The following is a 25,955-nucleotide window of genomic DNA, read 5'->3' on the forward strand; positions in this document are numbered from 1 at the left end:
CCCAATAGTTCCTTGGTTTCCATACAGCAAGAGAAAAACACAGAGACATGAAGCTTTTACAGAAGCATCTGTAAGAAGCAGATGTCTATATTACATACATTTACTGCTATATCTATCAACAGACTACTTATGTTTTGGGTTTGGAAGGAATGCCTTTTTTTTTTTTTGGTCTTGCACAATACATATTTAATCTATACATAGCAAAAGAGATTCCTACAGGTAAAAATATCATTAAAATTGCATAAATTTTCTGTATTTCTTTTTGTACTAACCATTAATGTAATATGAACCTACAGTTTCTTCTTAACTAGGAGACAACAGAATACAGTATTTAGTGATGAAACAACACTTTTGTATGTTCACAAATCAAAGAAAGTCAAGAGATAAAAACAAAACACTGGTGCCTTTTAAATGGAAAAAGACTAAGCTTATACCTATAGGACACACGGTCTAGAAAGACAGGCTTTAACACAGTATTTTTTTGGTTTTTAACAAAGACAGGAATTTTACTAAAACTACTTTTCTATCCAACCTATTGTAAAGAATAAACTTGACAGCTTACAGGGAACAATGACTGCCGGTACTAGCAGGCTGCACTCATTTGAATGAAAACGTTAAAACCCCCTGATGCAGTTTGCAACTTCCTTCAGTTATTTATCTGAATTTTGAAGCAGGCTCTTTGTCCCTGTAAGGCTGAGGTGCTGCTCTCACAGCATCCCCAGCAGCGTGCTACAGCTGCGCCCCTGTGCGCTCTGCAGCGCTCCAGCAACGCCGCATCCTGCAGCCAAACCACCAGCACATCACCCTGTCCGAGCGAACTGAAACCTTCCTCTTACCTCCACTTCCTTGCTCTTCTCTTTGTTTGTGCCCATTGAACTTCTCCCATTGCTGGCAGTCTCCCGCGCTGGAACTACAGAAATCTGCTGGAGTGGCATTTTTACAGAGCTGCAGGTTGCCAGTACCTGTTTGGATGCCTTAAATCTTCACTCCCCCTGAGTAGCCCACCTGTATAATTGTTCATATCCTCTCTTTGCCAAGCTCAGCTCTAAATAAAAAGGGGAAAATATTATTTGAGAAATGGTGTAGCCAGGGTCTTCCATCAAAAGAAAAAGAAAAATCAACAAAGCAGAGCAAATTGCAAACACAAGCAAGAGACAGCAAAGAAAGAAGTAAGGCACAAGAATCCAGGGAGTTTCATATGCTTAGAGTGATGAGTTGCTGCAAGTCTGTGTCCCTGGAGCACCCCGCCATACCACTATCCCCCAAGAGCACTGTGGGAGACAATTCAATTTCTGTGTTACCTAATAACTGTCATGGAAACCAAGGAAACCCAGGTCTCACAGGCCCTTATTAGCAATCACTTCCCGCTACCGGCACCAGCTCCCACATTTGCAGCAGCTGCCACTTCTGCTTCTGTCTCCCATCCGATTCCACAGGAGCCCACTGAGCACCCCCAGACACTGCCTTGTGCCCGCTAGCTACAGCAGCAGAAGGCTGAAAAGCTTAGTGTCCTATTTTGGAGGCAAAATCTCCTCCTTTAAAAGCACAGGAGAGCTTGCCATGTCCTTCATGCGTCTACAATAATCTGCTTAGGTCAAAGGATCTGCCTTGAAGTGAGGAGTAGCGGTGAGCAAGCCAGGTGTAAAAAGGAAGACAAGACTGGGAGGGATTGCAAGTGTGCCTTTCTGAGATTGATAGTAAAACGTTAACCCTTTGCTGTGCTTGTCCTTTCCCGAGACTTGCCCAGAAGCCAGCTCAGCAGGATGAGCCAGAGGCAGACACACACATGCCTTTACAGCAGTCACACACACCCTGAGAATGTCACTTATGTGAGTTTCTCCCTCCCAACAGCTTCAATGCTCTCAGTCACCGTGGAGCAAAACACTCAGGAAAACTGTTTCAGCATTTCCCCTCCCCTTAAAATGCAAAACAATAGAAGAAAGTCACAGGTGTTGTATTACAAAAATGGATATGAAGAAAGGAAACTCCTATCATTCACACTTCTCTAAAAATTTTATTATTCTTGATAAGTATTAGGAATGCCAGCAAAACTGATTTTGATTTAAAATAGTAAAGAAATTATTAAATTAGAAGTCAAATTCTTAGCTGTATAAATTATTCTGTATAAATAATGCAGGAATGAAAGAAAAATAAATCCCCCACCAGGCACCAAAAATGTTTTCATATACTGTCAATTAAAGGAAAAAAAAAAAAAAAAAATAACCCAAGCCCTGAAATACATCATCTTTATTTCCAGCTGTAGAGAGCGGCACTTACAATTCTGACAAGAAATAATAGCATTATAAACAGCCTGGATTCTCTTACAAAGCCAGTGGGAAGGATTTAAAATACTGTTGATTCACTACTCTACTACTTTAGTTACTATTTCTCAGTCTGAGTTAATAGAGCTTACAAGGGACTAGCCTGAGATAAATTGAGATCTGGTTCAAGTTGCCATCCTAGTTTTATATCACTGATTTAAACTAAGGTATATTGACCTGCTGTAAGAGAAGAGTTTATAAATGCATTAACAAAGAAACAATCTGTGCTAGGAGTTTAGAGATGCTGCAAAACTTGAGTATATGTGCACATCTTTATATTTATAACATATATATTCTATATATCTATAATCATGGAACAGATTTACAAATAATAAAATTAAGTCTATTGCCATTTACATGGTTCCTTTTACACATTTTTAGTTATGTTTTACATGCTAATTCCACTTTTAATTTCCAATATTCCAAAATCAGTTTGAATGTAAGTTTTAATAACTTCCAATGTACACGAGGAGATTTTTAATATAAATAAAGGAAAAAACTACAAGCTCCAGCTCTACCAAGACAGTGGTAAATCAAAAATTTATTCCAGAAATATTCAAAGACAAGAAATGTTATATACCAGGCTAGTAAAGTTTAACTTTAATCTTAAACTTGATTATAATGTAAAGGAAATTCCTTTTTAGTTCAATAGAATGTTTTAAAGCTACAGAAAAACTCTTTTCCTTCCTCTGAGGCACAACCAGATTAAGAATTGCTAAACCTGACTGCTTTGTCATGATAAGCACTCACCTCTTTGATAAAAATATTGATAGAAAAGTAGAGGGTTAGTGGTATTAAAAAGGAACCTTCCTGTAAATGTGCTTTCATGACTAGTAAAGCTTAAAAAAGGCAACCTGCCTTTTGATACTGTGCCTATAAGTCTGTGTTAGAAATCATATGAACTTGAGATTTAAATCAGATATTTCTGGGTTAACCAGTAATCTCTTTAATCCATTTATGTCTGTTTTAGCCAGAATAAAGATCTTCCAGGGTGTGATGTACTTAGTACTTTCTAAAATAATGCGTGGCCCCTTTTCCCCCCCCCACAATGAACCTGTAACATCAATATGTATATAACAAAACCCCCTAGTTCCAAACAAGGGCTGTATTTTTAACATTAAGTAGGTCCATGCTTGCAGTCTGCTTAACTATTTCACTAATTACATTTCTTCACCATGTGGAGACTTCAAATTCATGTGCAATTGCCTTCCCTGTACACATGCTGAATACGGCTCTTCTCAGCAAAAGTGCTAAAACAAGTGGCAGAACAACCAAGCCTCATGTTGCTATACCCAGAAATACACAGATCACCACTGCTCCACGGTAATGAAGCTTTTAGAAAATACAGGACATATTCAAATGCATATTGTAAAAGGCAGTGGCAGAGGTGTGGTAGGGATCATTTTTCATTAGAATTAAGTTTAATTTTCCATCTTTGCTTTTTCAAGTTTACTATGGTAGAATTATAAAACATAGAATTTTTGCATAGGTGGTAATACACCTATGATCTCAGAACACCAGAGCACATCTTAAAGAAACAACAAAACTACTGACTTCAATTTACAATGTTTTTTTGGCTCCCAGAGTCCCTAAGTTATAAACAAAGTGATTTTAATATACACACACAACACTCCTTGTTAGAAAATTTATTTACTTCCATTCATCCTCCATGGTGAACAGGCTGTGGTGTCTTATTTAAAGAACACTAATTTTGGCAATGTACTACCCAAAGAGTCATAATTTCAGAGCCATGCCCCACCTGAAGGACAGTGAGACAGCTGCTCAGTGAAGTATGAAGCTGCTGTGCCAAGCAGCATGATAGGGTTTCAATCTCAGGAGGATAACAATAACAAAAGAGAACTGCTCACCTGGAGCAGGTGAAAATGACATTGGCAGAGAAAAGGAGTATGTGTTGGGTGTGCATTAGTAATTGATTTACATTAATATAATTCACAGTCCTTGAAGCAAGTAAGTACAGAAAAGAGAAGTACCACCCCTCCCATCCTCTTGCTTATTCTCAAAACCCTACTAATCCCAACTCAGATAAACCAAAGAATCCAACTGGATTTTCAGTCATCCAACACATTCCCCTTGGTACATACTTTATGAAGAGTACCAGTCAGATCTTGGTGACCATGAAGGAAACTAAGACAAAAGGAATAATTTCCTGGTGTCTCAGCATATTGGCCTGTTCCCTAGCTGTGGACTACCCCTTGTTTCTGCTTCCACCTGCAACACATGAAATCTTTTAATCTATTCCCTCCACATATGGCTCCGAGGGTATAGCATCCTCTCTCACACTCAGGACACATACTGTGTCCTGCCAGTATTTCTTGAACAAAACATCCCTAGAGGCACTTCCATAAGAATCTGGGAGCAAAAAGAGATCAGAATTATAAGCCTACATACACACACACTCTATGTTTTTAGTTTAATTTAATAAGGAGCACATCACCTTCTCAGCACACCCATTTACACAAACTGTGCAGACAATCTGATCAGCTATGGTTAATGGTTCAACCATGGTGATGCAAGTGCCAGTGAGAGAATGAAAGACAGCAATACAATTCTTTTGTAACACAATTGCAAGGAAACAATGTTACAGGTAGTTCGCTGGCAGCTTACATATAATAGCTCTGCTTTTATATAATAGCCCAGTCATCGCTAACAGAAAAATTTGTACAAGACTCTTGAACTGAAAAAAAACCATAATAAGTTTACCTAACACTATCAAAAACAGGTAATTCTAGCACTTTTTTACTCACACAAAATCATCTTTAGATAAGAAGTACTGCAGCTTTTATATGATCTTTCAGCAAAAAGCTATATTGAAGTTAAAAAAAAAATCATTGTGGACATAAAACACTTAAAAGTTGGTTGTTTGGACTCCACATTATTTGTCAAAAAGACACATTGGCTACCAATACACAATATACAAAAAGGCATAGACATACAGTCTATAATTCTGAGATTTAGGAATGACTTTTACTTTCCCAAAAAATTAACCAGAGCAATTACAAACACTGTGCACGCTATGCTCCCTTTACCAACAAAGACTGCTTCTCTTGTAATGCAGCTTAGGTATAGAGACAAAAATCTGAACTCTACAGCAGCTGTGGAAGCAGATGGACACTAGTAGGTAATCAACTGGCATGAGTACAGTCACTTTATCTAGCAGAAGCTTCCAACACTCAAAAGTGCAACTAGCAGTAGTCTAATGCAGACCAAACAGGACTGTTGTAAACCAATCCCTTGGGCTTCCACAGCATCCTGAAGCTGACATTAGAACCAAATAAAGTTTTCAGTTAAATGAAAAATTCCTTTAGATTCTCTCCCAAGCCTTAACCCTACATGAGCACAAAGTTAGTCACGGAATTAGGGCAAACATGAAAGACATCTTTAGCCAAGCACAAATATTCCAAAGCAGCAGATTCCAGATGGGAATGGGAAATGGGTTTTTCTCTGCTATCTGAATGAGTATGTCCTAAATACTGTGCTGCACTGTGGGCTGGCTTCAAATGGAAGAGCATCAGGAATGCAAGTTTTCAACAGAACTCATGTTCAAGTAAGTCCTTAGCAAAAGCAAAATTTAAAAGTTATTTTAAAAACTTGATAGAATTTGCATTCTTCACAAATAAGAATGAATGAGTGTGAGATATATTAGAAGTTGCTTTTTAAATGCCAGATGAAGTTGATATAGACTTGAATGCAGCCATCATGTTATTAGATCCTCAGGGAGGTTTTGGCAGCTTTTTTCCTTGCCTCCCTTCAGCTTTGCAATTGACTGAAGTGCTGAGAAGTACCACGTAATGTAATATGGTGCATTAGAGCAAAAGAGGTGTATTAAAGGTGTTAAGGAAGCAGTAAACTGAAAATTTCAAACTAATGTCTTTGGATATTTTTCTACGTTGCCATTCACAGAATATTGTATGTTATTACACGTCATTTCATCAACAGCATCATTAAGCACAGGTAATCTTCCCCTCCACTGAGAAACTAACAAAAGTCAGTGCAAACACAGAGGAATCTATTTGCCACTCTTATATTCTGTGCAGATATATTACCTAAGTAGAACATCTCTAGATCGTAAGAAAATCTAAGGTCATGGAATGGTACAAGTTCAAAAGCAAGTTACAAATCAAAAAGTAATAGCTGAGACTGAATTAAAATATAATTTGTACCTCAAATAAAAGTTTATCCAGCCAAAACTTAGATTGATGAAAGCGAGATGTGAAATAACAGAATGGTGATAGATCAGATAAAATGTTGCCCCCAGCTATTAAAACCAATTATCTTTGTTATCTCCCACCAAAGAGAATTAAAACCAACTGATTTTCACTGCCAAACACAAAGACCTTCATGGATGCCTCCAGTGTAGTGTTTGCACTAAGCTTACTTTAAATTAAACCAAGCATACTATTCCCTCATCACACTAGAGCGTCTCCTTGAAATAGGGAACAAGGGAAGACTTGTAAAGTTCTAAAAAATGCCAGTAACTTGAACAGCTCATTTAGAATTTAGAATTTTTGTTTAAATGTAACTAAAACTTATAAAAACAATCAGAAAAAGTAAATTACCAACTTTTAGGCAGAATAGGCAGTCTGTATTTAACCAATTTACACTAAAAAAGAACTGAAATGATGTTGTTAAAGTGTCCACTGAAGAATTATTTATACTAGAGTGACACTTAGCTGCTCACTACACAGACAGGACTTCTACTATGTTTATTCTAATTTGCAATATCCAACTTGTGTGTATGCCCATATGTACTAAGAGGTCCTATTACCTTTGTAGTTCAGGTGTGAGGAACATCTACCTTCATAATGAACTCTCAAGCACCCCTCTGCTTACAAATGTTGTTGACCTTCGGCAATGTAAAGGTAGTATCATTTCATAGCAATATATATTTATAATAAACAAAATTATGTTCCTGCATTTGTAGTGGTGGAAGTAATCTGCACACCATGCTGCCTAGCTGCTCATTTCCACCAGCACACAAAATTTAAATGGTTCTGTCCACGTGCCTCTTCAGAGTAAAAGGTAAATAAAAACATCGCCACACAAAGTATTATTTCCGACTTTTAAACGACATACAGGAAGAAGGTATTTAAACAGCTCTCTAACATAAAGCAGTTGACAATCTTTATGACAGAAGCATCAAAATTTAGCGAGCAGTGGAATCCACCTGCTCAGTTTTGCGTTAAATGCTGCAAACCTGAATAGATTAATCTTAAAGAGTTTCAGCATTGCTTGTTAAGAATGGACTTAAGTTCTTGGCCAGCTTTCAAAGCTGTCAGTCAACACAGGAGGATAGGGGCACAATCCTGGAAGACCTGGACAACCTTCTAGAGGACAGCAAGAGAAATGGGATGAAGTTCAATAATACAAGCAACCCAGTTACAGCACTGGTAGAATAGGAAAAAGAAACTGAGCAGCAGCCAGGAGCACAAACTGATTTAAGGATCAGTCTGGATCAGCATATTCCTTTATGAAAGGATGACTGAAAAATGCTTGTTATCATTAGCAAAAACAAACATTGTCGCAGGGTACACCAACTAAGTTATTTTCAATTCTTCTTCGTCCTGAACAAAGTACACCAGTAATTTCCTCAAATACTAGACTTTTTTTTTTCTCATAGTCTGATCACCAACATCAAAGAGATCCTGAACTTGAACACAGTAGGAAACTGTTCTAAAAACCTGCATAAAAGAAAATAATTTGCTAACCCACCTGCTTCTGTTACTAGTCACATATAATTATACTGGAAGACCAGGATTGTTTATTTTTAATGCAGATATTCAGGTACACAGTATTATGCTATAAACTGTGTTCTCAATTGTTATTTGATGAAGAAAAAAGACAGATGAACAATTTGTGATCAAAAAATAAAAAGACAATTTTTGTGAATATATGAAGTCTACAGACTTTCAATTTAGAGATTTGCCATGCTTGATAAGTATTATTTGTTTTGTGAATCTCAGCTGCTAGAATGTTTAAGGAACATAAAAAAAGTAAGACATAATTTTAACACACAAATGAATATTCATTCAAACCACCTTTTAAAAGATATTTTCTTCTCAACTTCCTACAGGTGCCTATCATTGATTATACCCTATTTTCTCCCTTTACTTCACATGGCTATCTGATCTCCTTATAAACACTGCTATTTCTCTCGTAATCTTATCTGCTGTGACCCCTTTCTCCATGCAAAATTTTATCTTTGTCTAAATACTCATAATTCAAAAACTATAATTTCTCCAGTTTTTGATTATTTTATTCTGTAACTTGCTTTACTGACAATAACTTAAGTTCAAAAAAATTGATACTGAACAAATATTTGACCTTATGTCCAATTTGCACCTTGTTTGGCTTCAAAACCTCTCTCACTGCTTCAGAGCGAGGAAGTCTCAATGCCAGTATGATAAGGATGTCATTAAATTACAACAGCATGAAATTAGAAAGTATCTGTAAAAACTAACATTACAGAGGTGCAAAATTAATTTTAAATTTGCTGGTGGTTTTGACCCAGAAATTCCCCAGGCTTCTTAATTTTAAGAAAACTATAAAAAGTGAGATTATGCTTCTCTTTAATGCTATGAAATAGCTTAAATGAATTCCGATACCAAGATTCATTTCTAACTCGTAGTTCATCTATAGGATTAACCCACTTTAAAACCACAGATTTCACATTCTTGAATCATTTTCTTTATAGTATCACAGAATAGGAAGGTTGGAAGGGACCACAGAGGGTCATCTGGTCCAGCCTCTCTGCTCAGGCAGGCTCATCAACATGAGTCCAAACAGTTCTTGAGTATCTTCAGTGAAGGAGACTCTACACCTTCTCTGGACAACCTGTTCTGGTCACTCACACAGTAAAGAAGTTCTTCCTTGTGTTCAGATGGAACTCTGTGCATCACTTTCTGCCCATTGCCTCTTGTCCTATGGTTCAGCACCACTGAGCAGAGCCTGGCTCCACTCTCTTGGCAACCTCCCTTCAGATACTGACAGACATTGATGAGGTCCCCTCTCAGCTGTCTCTTTTTGAGGCTGAACAGGACAGCTCCCTCAGCTTTTTCTTATAACAGAGATGCTTCAGTCCCTTGACCATCTTTGTTGATTTACCTCTAGTGAATCCATGCTGACTACTCCTGACACTCCTTGTGGGTGGAGATGGCCCCCAGGATGAGTTGTTCCATCACGTTATCAGAGTCTGAGACAGGGCTGGCTGGCCAGTAGCTCCTTGGATCCTCCTTCTTGTCCTCTTGGAAAACTGAGGTGACATTTGTTTCCTTCCAGTCCTCAGGCACCTCTCCTCATCACCAAGACCTTTCCAAGATGATCAAGAGCAGTCTAGCAATGCTGTCCAGCTCTCTCAGCACTCACAGATGCATACCACCAGGACCCATGGATCTGTGGATGTCAAGTCTTCACCACTACCTGTTCTCTAACCCAATCCTCCTTGACTAAGGGAAAATCCTTTTTACAACATGACTTTATCCTGATCTCCTGAGTCGGAGATTCTGGAGGGCTGGTCTTGCCAGTGAAGGCCCCTGGAAATGGGGCATTCTGTAACTCAGCCTTCTCTGTATCCTCTGTTACCAGGGTCCCCCATCCATTTAGGAACAGGCCCACATTAACCTTATTTTTCCTTTTATTATTGATGTATTTGAAGAAGCCCTTTTTGCTTTCCCTGACAATCTTGGCCAGATTTCATTTCAGATGGGCCTTGACCTTCCTTGTCTCATTTCTACTTTGCCAACCTCTCTATATTCATTCAAGCAGCCGACCCTGCTTCCATTGCTTGTGTGTTCCCTGCTTAGGCTCGAGCCTGAGCTCAAGGAGTTGAGTAACAGGAGTTATTCATCCAGACAGATCTCTTGCTGCCTATGCCCAATTTTGCTCATTGGGATTCATCATTCTTGAGCCTAGAGGAAGCGATCTTTGAGTATCAACCAACTCTGTTGGACTCCTCTTTCCTGCAGGACCTGTTCCCATGGGGTTCTTCCAAGAATATCCCTTAAGAGGGCAAAATTTTCTCTCCTGAAGCCCATGTTTGTGATCTTATTTTCTACCCTACTTCCTCCTTGCTCATACTAAACTCCACAATTTCATGGTCAAGGTCCAAATATTTTGCTTCAATATCCAAATATTTCCTAAGTTTAAGAATAAGCACTATTGTAAGTGGGCGACACTGCTAAATTACTGCCATGCACCTATTGTGTGATTTTGACTTAGAAGGAAGTAATTTGGTTGTATTTGCTTACTTTGTTACCCAGTAGCTCTTTCTTCATTTTGATAACGAATTGAACCTCCTGTGCATTTAAATGCTTTTGTTTCATTCTGTAAGGAAATTATTGATGTTTTTCAATTAAAGTGTAAGCCCAGAAGGAACTGATGCCTGACTGATACGTGGGGTCAGCAGCCTTGTTTGCCCGAATAAACAGATATTAAGAAGAGAACATCAATGCAAATGAGCCACCAGAGGGAGCTCATCCAGCCTGCTGAGTATAATAGAACTATATTGACATTGGCAAAAGTTAATTAAACATTTTTACAGGGGTCACTGACTGAGTTCAAAACAAAGCACATTCCCTGGCTGAAACTCTACATGCCTGAGAAGATAATGAAATCAGAAAAAGTTATTTCTTTAACAAACATGGAATGTATTTCAGATTAAATAAAGATAATTAAATTTAGAAATCTGTGATACAGCATTCTTCTAAACAAGCACAAGACTTCTTCATCCATCTTTATTTTATCCAGATAAGAATTCAGAGTCTTATTAAGCTACAAGACAAAAAACTATAGGATTAACTTTGTAATTTAATCTTAATATTGTGAAAGTATACCAAAAGCAGAGTCACATAACTAGTTCAAAGATATTAATTTCCAAACAAATACAGTTTGGCATTATGATGCTTACCTACTTCTGTAATCAGTTATTACACTTAGATGGACATTGCCATACCAACTTAGAGTTTATTATCACAATACAGCTTTCTCATTTCAAATTGTAGCAGTTCAAAAACCAAATCCCTCAAGTTCCTGTTCTGAAGAATCCAATGGCTACTTTCAAACTTGTGAACATTTTTTGAAAAGCAATACTGAAATAAAACTTATTCAGATTATTGCGTGTTGCTTATTGACGAAGGAATCGGAAGTCTGGCAGAAGGTTATTTTGTCTGTTACTTTTCCATGGAGCTTAGCATCTAACAGTGATAATTCAGCAGGGCACATGCAGGAGAAAAAAAGACAATAAAATTATTTCCTAGAGGAAAAGCACCCACTCTCCAACAAACTCCCAGGCTTATCATTGCAACTCTCCCTATGTATTTCTGAAGATTATGGATCTTAAATATTCCTTCCGAATTAACACACTTCTTTAATGATATATTTGTGTTACCCCCATTACCAACTTTTTAAACACTGCAAGATTAATTTGATCATACTTCTATCTTACCTATGCCTGCGTGCTTTGCTTTGGAAGATAATAATGTAATGTGCTATTTCATTTATCTCTTCTTTCAGGCTTCAATAAAAAACTGAATTTTCACCAATACCACATAAAAGTAGTACTTTTTGGAGTTAACTCCTGAGCAATGTAAGGATACTATGAAAAGCACTTGTTCTGTAATCACACTCCTACTTAATCACTGGAAGAAAATCCAGCCTAAGAAGATCCGATACCAGTTACAGCTTTTTTAAGTTCCACTAAGCACTTCAGAGTGCCCACCTCCTCCACAGAGCTATTTCACCTTTGGTGAGCGTGATTTTTCATCACTTGCCCATAGCAATCAAAAACAATCAGGGAAAAAAAAAAAGCTACAATTGCTCTCTAGCACACTTTCGGAAGTCATCTTTTCCAGGAATATTTTCAGATACAAGTAAGTTTTTTCTTGTTTTTCTCACTGAAGAACTGCATTTTTTAAAAGAGTCAAAAGTAATTAAGAGCCTAAATTAACAAAGAGTCAGATCTGTCATTCACCTGATTAAAAACAGCTAATAAATTCATTTTCAGGATTGAAATAAGATTTACTACCCATCCCCCTTGCGCTATAAATATATGCAGTTTCTTCACATCACTGATCAAAAGTTTACTTTGTACTGTTGAGTACCATTACATTATCAATTGTCACTCATGTTTTTTTATAGCACAACAGTTTAAGACTCTCTAGGAGTGACTTCCAAACACTAGCAACAATTCCCAGACCATTTATACTCTGCAAAGGAAAACCCAATTTTATAAAGCTCAGCTTTATGGAAGTAAGAGTCTTCATCTCCCATTCTCTGAGCAGCAAAGATATCCCAGATCTGAAAGTTAGGATTACACTGTAACACCTCTAAAATGTGAAACCACTCCCCACCTATCTGCTTCTGGGATTAAAAAGCAACCATTAAACACATGAGCGGAATCACAGCTAGAAAATCTGCTATGATCATATTAAAAAGCTATCCTTTTCACTCTAGTGATGAATTTCATCTACACTGAATATCTTTGAAAATTTTTCTTGATTTGTCCTTTGTTTTCTTCAGAGAGAATTTAGTGAAATGTGAGTCTTACCAAAAAAAGACACACTAGATATCAAACATGCTTCATGACATGCTTCAATCAGCTGGTTCAGATTAAAATAAGAGAAATCTATGAACAAAAAATATTTTTGAAGCAGAAACTGAGTATTTTCCGAAGTTAGCAAACTCTCCATTTCGGCCAAACATTTTTGGGGGGAGATTTTAAAAATTCCTTTAGGAAAGCTTGCAAAGATAACTATTTACATGTTTCCCAGAAGGGTAAGTCTCAAAGCACCTTGAAAAAAGTCTGCACCTTAAAAATATTCACAAAAACTATTGAGGCATTTTTTCTAACATTATCCATTAATAAACACTATGTAGATACTAGTATTTTAAGAAACATTTACCTTATAATAATATTCTATCTCATCAATAGATTGTAGGATTTCCTCCTACTTGGCTCTTGCTCCCTCCTTCCAATATTCTTCAGCTGCCTGACAAGGTATTTTATCACCTAAATCTCATCCCACTGGACTTTTCCAGCTTAAGTAGCAAACTTAAACCAACTTAATCGAAAACCCAGAGCTTTCTTATCTCACTGAAATTCTCATTTCAGATAGAAAATGCAGTTAAAAATGACCCCTTGCTAGATGATTTTCCCTCACTGGCAGTAAGGAAAACTGAAGTGACACAAAACAGAATAAGACCTGTAATAACAATACTGAAACATGCATTTACCAGAAAGACTAAAAAGCTGGTGTCTGTAAGACACAAAGCAATGAATGAAGTAGCTTTATTCTCTCCTATTACTCTGCTAAGAATGAAATACTTCCCACAGCCCTGAGCTGTTGCAGTCCCACTAGCTTAAAAAAGCTACAAGATTGTGTCAACTAAGCCACAGCTATTAGTGGCACTGGGTCAAGAGTTTCATTGCATTTGTGACGCAAAGGCAAAATTTTCCCTTACTGCTGCACACTGTGCAGCCCACCCTGGATCCAATTAATAGCAGGTACAAATCCGTTTTTAGATCAAGTGCCCTACACTTGCAATTTCTGGAACGGTTTGCTTTAGAAAAGCATTGAAATTTCCCACTGTTGCCTGAGCACAAGTCCCCTGTTAGCAGATGAGTAACAAAAAGCTGAGAGCTGCCCTTCTCTGAATTGCACAGCTCAGTTTACTCAAGGCAGAGAATGACTACGAGCATGACGCACATAGGAGCGTCTGCCTTCTATGCTGTCTGCTCAGCTGTGGGTGCAATTTCTTCATTTAACCAATACTCTTTTTTTGTTTGTTTTTGTTTGTTTGTTTTAAGTGACTTTCCTTGTAAGCTTCTTGACAAGCAACTTTCAATCAGAAAATAGGGGATAAAGGACAGAACAACTAAGCTATGCTTAAAGAAAAAAGCTACTACTGTAAAATTCTATTTTCAACCCACGTGTTCTTTGTACATTTTGACGTTAGGCACTCCTACAGGAGAAAAATATTTCTTTATATGTGTGCCATGTCTAGAAAATTAGAAACCCAGTCTAAATAAAATTAGACCTTTCAGGCTATATTAACATAAAATTACATTTGTTAAAAACAACAGAAAGGATAAAAATTCTGATTTCGAAGAATCATTGCAACCCTTTCCACCTCACACTCCCAGCAATGGTAACAGTGCTCAACTTATGTCTGTAAATACCATCTTGTCAAATTATTCAGGGATCACAATTCTGAAAATATCTAAGCATGGGTATTGGGGTACTTTTCTTGCAACAAACAAAGGAGACTATTGCTATGACTTATTCTAACATCAAGTAAACATATATATATATATGCTTATATAGGTGCAACCTAACATTGCTGCAAGGTCATAAACATTCACTGTGACACTCCCACCTCATCAGGTTCACTTAATAGTATGAAATCTACAAAACTTCCACCTGCAGAAATATTGATGAAAAGGACAGATCATGCAGCTGGAGGAGATGAATGATGAAGAACAAAAGTGAATAAAGTAATGGAAGATGCACAGAAGTAGGTCAGAAACAGGAAGCAAGAGCCTGTTAAATGAAATTGTAAGGAATAAATTTCATAAATTGTAAAAGGCTGGCATTCTCATAGCATAAAATCAACCTAAATAATTCAGTTTCAGGTTGTAGTAAAAGTCATAATTACATTAAAAATCAGAAGATTTTCAGATACTTTGTTGATAGAATTGTTTCTAGTATATATTAGCAAAATGCAAATTTAGGTCTCAGATGAGACTTATGAGAGCTAATAAGAGAATTTTTAGTTGTTATTGGTTAAGAATAGATCTCTCCAGATGAGTTCACATTTTCCTGCTTCAGAGTGTTCAACATGCCATCATTCCACTTAATAATAACAATACTAGTAGTAGTAGCATAGCTGTACTTAAATGCATTTCTCAAATATAACAAAATTCTTATTAATAGTGACATCTTTGAAAATGTATTTATGTGGACAATTAATTCAGAGAAATCTTCCAGGGAAAAAAAATAATAGCTTCTTTTTATATCTTTTTGTCTCATAATTCTGCTTATGCATAGGTCTTCTCTATTTTGTATATTTAGCTCCATTAAAATACAGTGTGATTTACTTAGGAAAAGAAAAAAAAAAAAGGCAATGTAAGTTAAAATAAAAGACACTCAATCTCTTCCAAAACAAGAAATCTCAGTCTATGGTCAGAAAAGAATTGCTGTGATTTTGCTTTCCCATGAACTGAACATCAGCTTTCAATCTCTCTTTGTGAGCAATGCAGATACATTTTGTCAGCTCTCAGGAAATGTCTTCATTAGATCACCTCACACAAAGACAGCTCCAGTCTGACACACCAGCACTGCCAAGTCAGTACATGTGAGGGCAGAGCCCTCCACAGCCCCTCCTCAGTGCCACAGCTGGGCTCCTTCTCCACCACAGGAGAAGGCTTAGCTGTTCACCTGTGAGCAGCCAGCCTGTTACTGAGCTGGTGGAACCAGGGGACACTCCTGATGGGAACACCTAGGAAACTGAGGCTGTCAGGGTCACTCCAGGATCTTCCTGCCCACTGTTGAGTCATTATAGATAATTAATCTTCTTCTTTAACATGCACACTACTCCCACCTCTTCAACAGATCATTTCAATATGAAAGCCAAGCTTATTTCAAAATGGAAGTTGTTGCTATCCTGTTTCTTTGACGGATTTACACTGGGGAAATAGTGTATATACACAATCTAACCCTTAGCCACATAAAGTTTGTATGGTCTACCCTCCAAAGCAGCAACTGTCCTCTGCAAAGTCAGATGTCTGGACAAATTTCATGCTCTGAAATCAACAGAGAAAATCAGTGCTGTCAGTGCTAACAGCCTCAGGAATTAACTTTCTGGACACTTCACACAAACAAGTTTATCAAAGGAAATTTTTACTTTTGCAGGAATTCTTAAATTATTTCTGCAAAACATTCCAGGAACAGTATCTTCCAAATGAATACAACATTAATACCCATCATTCCTCTCTGACCTGCACAGTGCCAGATGTCTCAGCAGAAAACCCCCATGCACACAAGGAACCATACACACCTCTACTCCAGCCATGTCTCCAACCTCAGCACAAGCTGACCAAGGCATCTTGCAGGGTGTACCTGCTAAGAAATTCTAGCTGTAACTACAGCTACAACTATGTGTTTCAGCTATTTAAACACAAAAAATACCACCTCTATCAGGACTATTTTTCCAATTTTACCACTAAAAACAAGACAATTGAATGTGGAAAGGCCAAGGATTGCAGCAACACCTATGCAATGCTAGTAATGTGAGGTGGCAATAGTGCACAAAACCTTGTTTTCTCAAGATCTTCTACCCAGCTCTGTATGATGCAAACTATGTACACTGCTGGGCTATTCAACCAAAAATTCCCACAAGCTACTGATACCTCCCAGCTCCTAGCCAACAGAAAGCTGCAGATAGCACAAGCAGGCAAGTTTTTCTTGTTTACTTACTTTTAGAATATAGACTTCTTTCACTGATTAATCACAAAAGCAAGAAACACATCAGTATTCCTACTGCCTTCCTGTCTCTTTGACAGTAATTTCTAAAGTCACTCTTCAGGTTTTCTGTAAAATAAACCTTCTGCTAATAGTCACAGTCACAAACCAAGAGCTGTACAAAGAGTATCTTGAAGAGAGAGAGGTACAAAAGTCATACAAAATCTAAAACCACAAATGAGCTATCAGAGATTATTGCACAGTTGAAAGTCAATGCTCCCACAATGCATATATGATTTAAAAAAAGGAAATAAAAACAACCCCCGTCTTGCAGCTACACAGACATGACATTAATGCTAAGCTAGTTAATTGAGGAGCAAAAGCACCTCTTGACATTCTAACTGTTTTCTAGCCAGCAATTTCTTGAGTCATGCAGTGTAGTTTTACCTGAAATAGACTACAACAAGAAAAATCAAAGTAATTACAGAAGTATGAATTTGCCTCTCCCATTCAAGTTTAGAGGCAAGAGCTTACATATTTTTTCCCAGGAAACAGTGAATCCTTAAACCATTCTCACATGAATCAGCCCATATAAACAGTGCTGTCTTTGGTTCATTACATCAATAATTATCCTCTTTAGCTCTGTGGAAGGCAGAAGAAAGCCACAATCATGACAGTCCTTCTGACTCTATCAGTAGTCTACAACAAGAGCAATCCTGCAGAATGACATTTCCTGAGACAATCACCTAAAAGCTGCCTTCAGAGGAGGGAGACACAACACTCAGTGACACATGAGCTTCAAGGCAACATGAAGGAAAAAGAATGGAAGTTGCTTCTCTACCAATGTGAGGTTTCTCAGGAGTGTTCTGCTCTCAGTGGGTCCAAAGAAGCTCCCCAGAGATAAGTATGCTTGTGTGACCCCCCTTGCACCTCTATGACAACATAATGCTTCCACACTGTAAATTATCGGTACTGGAGTTGAACCTTTTGTCTGCTGGGAAGCTGAAGCAAAGTTTTCTGCTTGAAGCCAGATAATATGAGATGCAGACATACAACATAATACCACATTTCACCCAAAACTGGTGTATTTCTTAAATGGTTTGGATTAGACCATCAGGAATTTTCTTTGTACTTCTTCTAGTATCACTATGAATCTTGCTCTAAAGTGCATTACTGTTATTTGCAGGACAAACAATTATTTACAAACAGGCTCAAAAAATTTTCACTGGCTCTTAATCCCAGGTAACCTTTCCTGTCAAAGGATTAACTGTTACCCAATGAGCGTAACAAGCAGGTGAAGTAAAAATGACAGGCTACACACCAATGCTCATTCCTTCCCTCCCAAGCTACTTCTCTAGCATGGTCAAGACAGTCAAGAGGAACAGATGCAAATTCAGTCTTGAGAGAGGCTGTGAAGCCAAATCTTGTTGCACTATTTGGAAGCATATACTGTACCCACACTGTGCCAAATGAGGGAATCAAAACACTTATAATTTTACCCATACATTCTCTAAACCTACACATAATTAACCAGAGATATATTAATGATAACAATACACAGAATTAATATATATTTTCACAACACTGAAAATAAATTAAGAAGTTTCTTCTACTGAATTTGAAAAACTTAAGACCAACGTAAAATAACAACTATTGTTCAGAGATATTCACTGCTTGTATCATTCCCTTTATTCTCTCCCACCGGACCTCAATTTTTTTATTAATTGAAACAGAGTATCTTACCTTCCATTCCTCTTTGCAGTATTTTTTCTTTGTTTCTGTCTTTTTTTTTTTCCATCAGCTCTTTTTCAACTTTAGCACTGCTTAGATCATAAGAAGCTATCAAACTCTTTAATTTTTAAGGCATCTTACAGAATTCTCCAGCTTTCTTTATGTTCAGCAGCTAATGAAGCCAGGCCTGCCGGACTATGAATGCTATCTGTGCACCTGTTGACTAGCACCATCTTGATACCTACACATGCATTGTGACCTGAGATTTAGGAAGTTTATGCCTAGAGAAAATATTAACTGCATACTGACTTTAAAGAATAAAATATTTTGGTTTAGTTTCATCGATAGTCTTTGCTGTGTCAACATATTTAACTTACAGGACACTTTTCCCCGACCACTATTTTCAGTGAATATTAGGTACCACATATTTTTTAAAACAAAGAAATTTCATAGAGCCTGTCCCCTTATTTCACCTTCAGCAAATCATAGTTAATAGGTCTGATTTTAACAAAGCATGAAATTACACCTCAGCACAGTAAATTAACAGGGACAACTGTTTTATTTCTTGTTGTCATCAGTTCAGATATATCTATTTATATTCCTCAGTATACCCCTTATCAAAAAAATCTACATAATACGTAATGAAGCAAAACATGAAAGACTTTGCAATAATTCTATTCTCCTTACTCTGCAATTCAGGTTTGTATAAATTTATGATCAGGAAGGTGCTTACAGTATGCAGAAATGCTACAATTGAAACTTGTATTTCTGTAAATATATTGACAGAAGCTGACATGAAAACATATGCCAGGTAACACCTGATATTAAAGTTCAAGTCTACATTCAGTTCAGAAAGACAAGAGCAGGCATGGGGGAGAGCAGTAGAAGATTAACTCCCAGGTGATCAGTGAAACCTTAATTAGAGCTGTGCATGGCACTCCTTGAAAATTAATGTGCTCTTAGGGTATTGGAATTTTCTAAAGCAAAAAATCTGTGTTAGTGTTCACCAGTTTCCATAGACAGTGCTTCAATTCTTACTACAGATTTTGGTAGTGTGTTTTTGGGTTTTTTTTAGTCTTTCCTTTTGATGCACTTGCACTGGACTTTCACCAAGATCTCCAAATAATTGACCCAGCCCTGTAGCTGTGAATCAAAAGAAGATACTCCAAATCTTTTGTTTTTTTCAGAGGGCATGAGTAGAAAAGGAGAAAAAGCTGAGTTCTCGAAAATCCAGAAAGGGAATTACTCAAAGAAAATGAAGAACACTTGTTGCTGTGCATCAGCAAACATGCCTTTCCTAAATGGGAATAATTTACTGTGTAAAGAGAACATTTCTACTCTTAAATTTCTGTCAAGGTGAATGGCTATCATATTAAGAACTTCTAGTTCATATCTAGAACTTCTTGCTCTTCTATAAACATATAGCAGTAGACTTTGTGCTGCTCCTTATTTTACACAGAACATATTATGATGGGTATAATTTTGATCTTTTATAAGCACAGGACTGAAATATTTTGACAGTATCTAGTTGAACACAGAACAATCCAGTTGTGGGGGGGTAAGGTAGAAAACGATCCTTATTTTCTTACTTGTGGCCTTTCAGTACTTAAAGGGAGCTTATAAAAGAGAGGGAGAGTAACTTTTTACACAAGTGGAAAATGGTAAGACAAGTGGGAAGAGTTTTAAACTAAAAGAGGGGAGATTTAGATTGGATGTTAGGAAGAAATTCTTTATTCAGAGCTAGGAAGGCACTGGAACAGGTTGCACAGCGAAGTTGTGGATGCCCCATCCCTGAAGATGTTCAAGCCCAGGCTGGATGGTGCTCTGAGAAACCTGGTCCAGTGGAAGCTGTCATGAGATGATCCTTATGGTCTCTTCCAACCCAAACTATTTTATAATGCTACAATTTGTTAGCCAGCTAATATTAATAGAAATAATACATGGAAACTCCTTTGGGAAGAAAAATATAAATTACAAAACTAATCATAATTAATTGCCACCACAATCTACAAATCTCAATGAATTATGCTGTTGCCTGTCTGTGTATCATGACAGCTATTTTTACAATACTGATTAATTAATTCAGAATACTCACAGGTTCATTAAATGTATAACAGAAAAGCTTCTAATCAATATAAAAATTAGCAGTATGGAATTATTACTAGCAAAAATACAAATAAGTTGGAACTATGTAATGGTTAAAAATGCAAGACTTTTCTGTCTTGCAGCAACTTGTACTCATAAAATGATTATAATAACAACATCCTTTTCCTCCCTATGTTGTTTTTTTCTGTTTATACCAATACAGTGGTTGAGTATGTGAATTATAAAGTCAATTGCAGTCTAGAGTAAGAAATATTATTGGATATTGCTAGCTCTTTAACCAGACTTCAGAATTGTCTATAACTATATAGCAATAGACAATGTTTCAAATATTTTAGATGCAGAAAAATTTTTTTTTCTTCTATTTTGTCCTCAGATGCAGTCACACTGTTAAAATCAGCATGTTTGCAGGATTCCAAACAATGCATTTGTTGTCTGGGAAGCTGTAAATGTACTTTACTGCTCAGCGTGCAATACAACACCCAGCATTTGCATTTGCATCCTGTCAGGGACTTTTCTCCATGTTCTCACCTATGATTTTTCCAAGTCACTTCTGTACTTTTGTCCCAACTGTTGTCTTATCTTCACTGAATATAAATATCTCTAATGGATACACAGCCACCCACATACATACATCTACAAGTGCACACAAAATACCAGGATTTCTCAGGGAGACACAAAGAATATAACAAGAGCAATTAACTGAAAGAGAAGACAAAATTGAAATAAATTAGCCAATTCTACCTCAATCTTTTCTCTTATCATTTATGTTCTTTTAAGGCTACTGTTATGATACTGGAAATCCACCTAACTATTGCTAAGTAATTAAACCTATCAAATAATACTGAAAATCTGATTAATTCAGTTATTAAGACAGCATTATCAGAGGAGCACTTTTTCTTCTTTCTTGACTAATTGTAGAAGTCTCCTTGAATTATCCTGAAATAGCCCATCTGGATTCTTTGACAAAACCAAAAGAAATACTCCAGTGTTGGAGTAATTTTAATGCACTTAGGATAACACAGTACAATTACCGAAATTGCACCAGTACTGTGTGAATATTTATATAATAAAGACAATAACATTCAGTTTCAACTTCACAACTCGAAGTGCAGAATTAAGATTTTAATTTCCAATAGATTTGCTTGTATTGGTACTTATTTTATAGTTGTCTCAAGTTACATCAGAGTAGTAAAGAAATACTCGGACAAAGAAGCATACTTTGAAGAAAATTAAATAAATATCAGGAGATTTTCTGAAACTTCATACGGAGTTTGGAATGTGGAGGGCCAGTGTTTGCAAGTTTTTATTTTGTTGAAGATTTTATGTCAAACTAAATTACCTATGCTACCCACATATAGGCATTGCTGCTACTCTAAAATACAGTGCTAGATAACGAAAAAATTCTGAAATTATTACTTTTAAAGAATTAAACACCTACTATCAGTTTTGAAACATTTTCCAGTAGTGCTTTCCCCCTTATAATTTTCAAGAACTTGCTATCTAGGTGATGCGTAGTTCAACTATGATAATTGCAACCAAAAGGGAAAAAATTAACATATTGCTGAAATTGTAGCTTGCAAACTCCCAATCTCCTTCAGAGTACATTTTTTGGCATATTTACATATTTTCAAATTCTATCTTTTGACAGGGACTAAGAACTTAGGTATTCTGTTCTAAGCTGTACCACCACCCACATGAATTTGCCAAAATCAAGCCTAATGTTTTTGGTTTCTTGTGTAAAATGGATCTTTTGATATTTTTCTTGCAATTTTACTAGGAGAGCAAGTTCATATCTCCCAATTTAAGTATTTTGATGTCAACAATTAGACTCAAGATGAAACTCACAGTTTAAATCCGTAGGTGGAGTTTATTGTGAGATATATACAAAATTAAATGAGTTCATTTTAGCTTGAAGAAGATTCTTTGCCAAAAGTGACACAATTGTAAATGGCACTATCATATAATTTAATAACTCTGAATCCCAAAGATGTCTCAGTCACAGCAGGCACCCGCACATGAAATCTTTGCAAAGAACTTTTAGTGGTAGTTTCACACTCTCATACAAGTTTGAATAATTTTTACCCTTCACTTTTAAAATAATTTCTGAAAAACAAGTAATTGCAGTTTAGCATGCATCACAGTGGATGTATAATCTGTAATGAAACAGCATGAAAACCTCACTTGTTGGATTCTAAACCTTAACAGGTTTTAGGGAAAATGTGAGATTTAGTTATTTACTTAGAGGAAAAATGTTTGTTTGGGCTTTACTAAAATACAGAAAGTGAATAACAGCACATGTTACCACATAATGCATTTGGAAAGGTTTTCTTCACAATTAAGCTGCAAGTCAAAATGCCAAAATAAAGTCTTTTTTCCCACCACAGTATAATATAAATTAATATTTAACAACAGAAAAAAACTTACAGGTAAAGCAATCTTTTAGAAAATTTCTGCTATGACAGAGCTTCACATGACCTTTCACATTACTTCCTGGATTCATTTCCTAGAAGAAATAGAAACAAGACACACGTGAAAACAGTTGCAATATTAAAATAGCATCTATTTCATTGCCTTAAAACAGGTTATGAAGCAAGATTTGGGAAAACTTTAGGCTGGTGTCTTCCAAAAGGCATAACCTAAAGTAAAAATTCTGGACTTGAAAGGTAATCTTAAATAATTTTTATCAAATCCTGTACCTGATGCTGATATCCATTAATCTTTCTGTAGACTTTCAGACTGATTTGAGATTAATCCTTGACCTTCCTGAGCACAGGGAAACCACACATGATCTTCCCTCTATTAATCACACTTGTACAAAAAACCTTTGCGTAGCCAGCTAACCCATATGGCACTGGCAGGATAGCATTCAAAAGTATACAAAGCTTAATAAAACAAAAAATAAGCCAAAACATATCCAGCAATGTTTTTAATACATATTTGCTCACAATACAAAGAGTAAAATACATTAAATCCTTGACTGTAATCGTTCTCTCATAAGAATATCAAGTACAAGTCCTGCAAGGGACTCGAGCCAGCGAAAGAATGGAGATGCACAAGCACCCGTGGTGGGTATTTGCAGCAGAAAGCTCCATCCTGGGGGGCAGTGAATCCCACAGCTGCTGCTTGGGGAGGTTTGCAGCCTGCTGGAGACTCAGATCAGGACATGGCAAAAGGTTGCAGCAGACTATGACCCTCTGCTGCTCTTCCATGTGAGCACCGAAGATGATTCCAGAGACAATGAAGAAAGCATCGAGCACTGATTATGCTGCTGATTATGTGGGGGGGTGGGGTCAAGTGCATGGAGACCCCAAGCAGTTTTCTCCTCAATCCTTCCAAAAAGGCAGAAGGCTGAAAAAAGAAGCAACAGATCCCATAAGAATTTGTTGTGCAATTGATGTGGACCACGGGGTTTTAGATTTTAAATGATCATGAGATGTTCTACAAGAACAGAGGATGGTTTAGCAGAAATGCTGCCCGCATAGATGGATAAAACCATTTTGCCAACAGGCTGGTCAATCCAGTAATGAGAATTCAAACTAGGAATAACAGGAGTAGAAGAGCATGACCAGCAATCAAGAGAAGTAAAGGACCAGGCTGGCAAGCAAAGAGTATGGGGTAATGTCAACAGGAAGAAATCTGTAAGCAAAAAAACAGGGCTGTAGGGGTCCCACCCCAACTGTGTACATGTAGATAGGGAAATGCCTTCCAGGCAGAATTATGGTAAAGGTATTCTACCCTTTCTGGGAAAAAAGCATGCTTTTGTGCCTCTTCAAATAGCCTGTTTGCTAATGCACACAACAGAGCAAACAGGAGAAACTGAGAGGTCTGCATGCAGCTGGAGAATTTCAGCTTTACTGGGATCACAGACATGGGTAGATAGCTCACATAAACTTGAAAAGTAAAAGTTTCTGCTGGTGCTGTGCAACATAAGGAAGGCTATGAACAATGGTCTCCCTGTCACAAGATATGAATGAAAAGATATCTCCTAATGGAGACCTGTCACAAAAGTTATGAAGAAGGCCAATACACTGAATGCCCTCTTCATCTCACTCTTCACTGACAAAACCATCCCTCAGCTATCCCAGGTCCCTGAAAACCATAGGAAAGCCTGGAGCAAGGCAGATTTCCTCTCAGTGGAGGAGAGACAGGTTAGGAAGCATTTAAACAAACTGGCCACACACAGATCCATGGGCTATAATGAGATGCATAACACATATTGAGGGTTGGCTGATGGCATTGTGAGAGCACTCAAGTCACTGAAAGATTAAAAAGGATAACAGATCAAGGTGAGGGAAGGAAACTCTGAGGACTGGAAGAGAATAAATATCACCTCTACTTCAAGAAATTCAGTCCCAGCCTCATCTCGACTCCTAGGAAAGGAATGGAGAAAATAAACCTGAAAGCCATTGCCAAACAGAGGAGGAATAAGAACGCATTTGGACATGGTAAGCATGAATACATGGAGGGGAAATTGTGCCTGACCAACCTGATAGCCTTTCACAATGAGCAGTGTGACCCAGTGGACAAGGACAGAACATTGAACATTGCTTATCTTGACTTTAATAATGTTTCTGTCACAGCCCTGCATTGTCTTCTCCCTGAAAAACTGATGGAACACAAAATAGATGAATGGAGAGTAAGGCAAACAGAAAAGTGACCAAACTGCTGGCCAAAAAAAGGTTGTGGATCAGGAGAACCAAGTTCACCAGAGGCTACTCATCAAAGGCACACACCAAGTGTCAATACAAAAGCCAATACTGCTCAGCAACTCATCAATAACTAGCAAGTTGAGACAGAATGCATAGATATGACAAAACTAAGAGTAGCTGATACAGAGGGTTTTCCTGCCATTCAGAAAAACCTTGACAGGCTGAGAAATGGGCCAACAGTAACCTCATGAAGGTCAATACAGGGAAAAGGTGAAGTGCTGCACTTGGCAAGAATAATCCCGTGCACACTGGCAGAAAAGGACCCGAGGGTCAACAAGCTGGCCCTGAGCCAGCAGCATGCCCTCACAGTAAAGAAGTTCCACAGCAACCCATGCTGCACAAGAAAGAACATCACCCACAAAGTGAGGGAAGGCATCCTTCCTCTCTGCTCAGCACTGGCGAGCCATCCTAAATGCTGTAGTGGGTGGCCGAGAACTGGGCCCAAGAAAGCCAAAGAGTTACTGCAGCAAGGCCAGCTAACGTTTATGGAGGTAAATAAGTAAAGGATTGGAGCACTTTTTGTATGAGGAGAGGCTGTGAGAGGTGGGGGCCTTGAGAAGAGAAGGCTCAAAGGGATCTGTCCTGTGCTTATAAATACCTGATCAGTGGCAGAA

General features: G+C 37.4%; 1 protein-coding gene across 2 annotated transcripts in view; it reads right to left on the reverse strand.

Moving 5' to 3' along the window:
• Positions 1 to 25,955, reverse strand: part of MARCHF1 (membrane associated ring-CH-type finger 1) — a 224,141-nt gene that overhangs the window by 125,499 nt on the left and 72,687 nt on the right. For both annotated transcript variants that reach the window (XM_053976543.1, XM_053976542.1), the window contains exon 2: positions 23,057 to 23,135. The gene's annotated coding sequence lies outside the window, so the exon portion shown is untranslated. The remainder of the gene's footprint in view (positions 1 to 23,056; positions 23,136 to 25,955) is intronic.

Source organism: Vidua macroura, chromosome 4 (genome assembly GCF_024509145.1).
Source record: "Vidua macroura isolate BioBank_ID:100142 chromosome 4, ASM2450914v1, whole genome shotgun sequence".
NCBI classification, from domain to species: domain Eukaryota; kingdom Metazoa; phylum Chordata; class Aves; order Passeriformes; family Viduidae; genus Vidua; species Vidua macroura.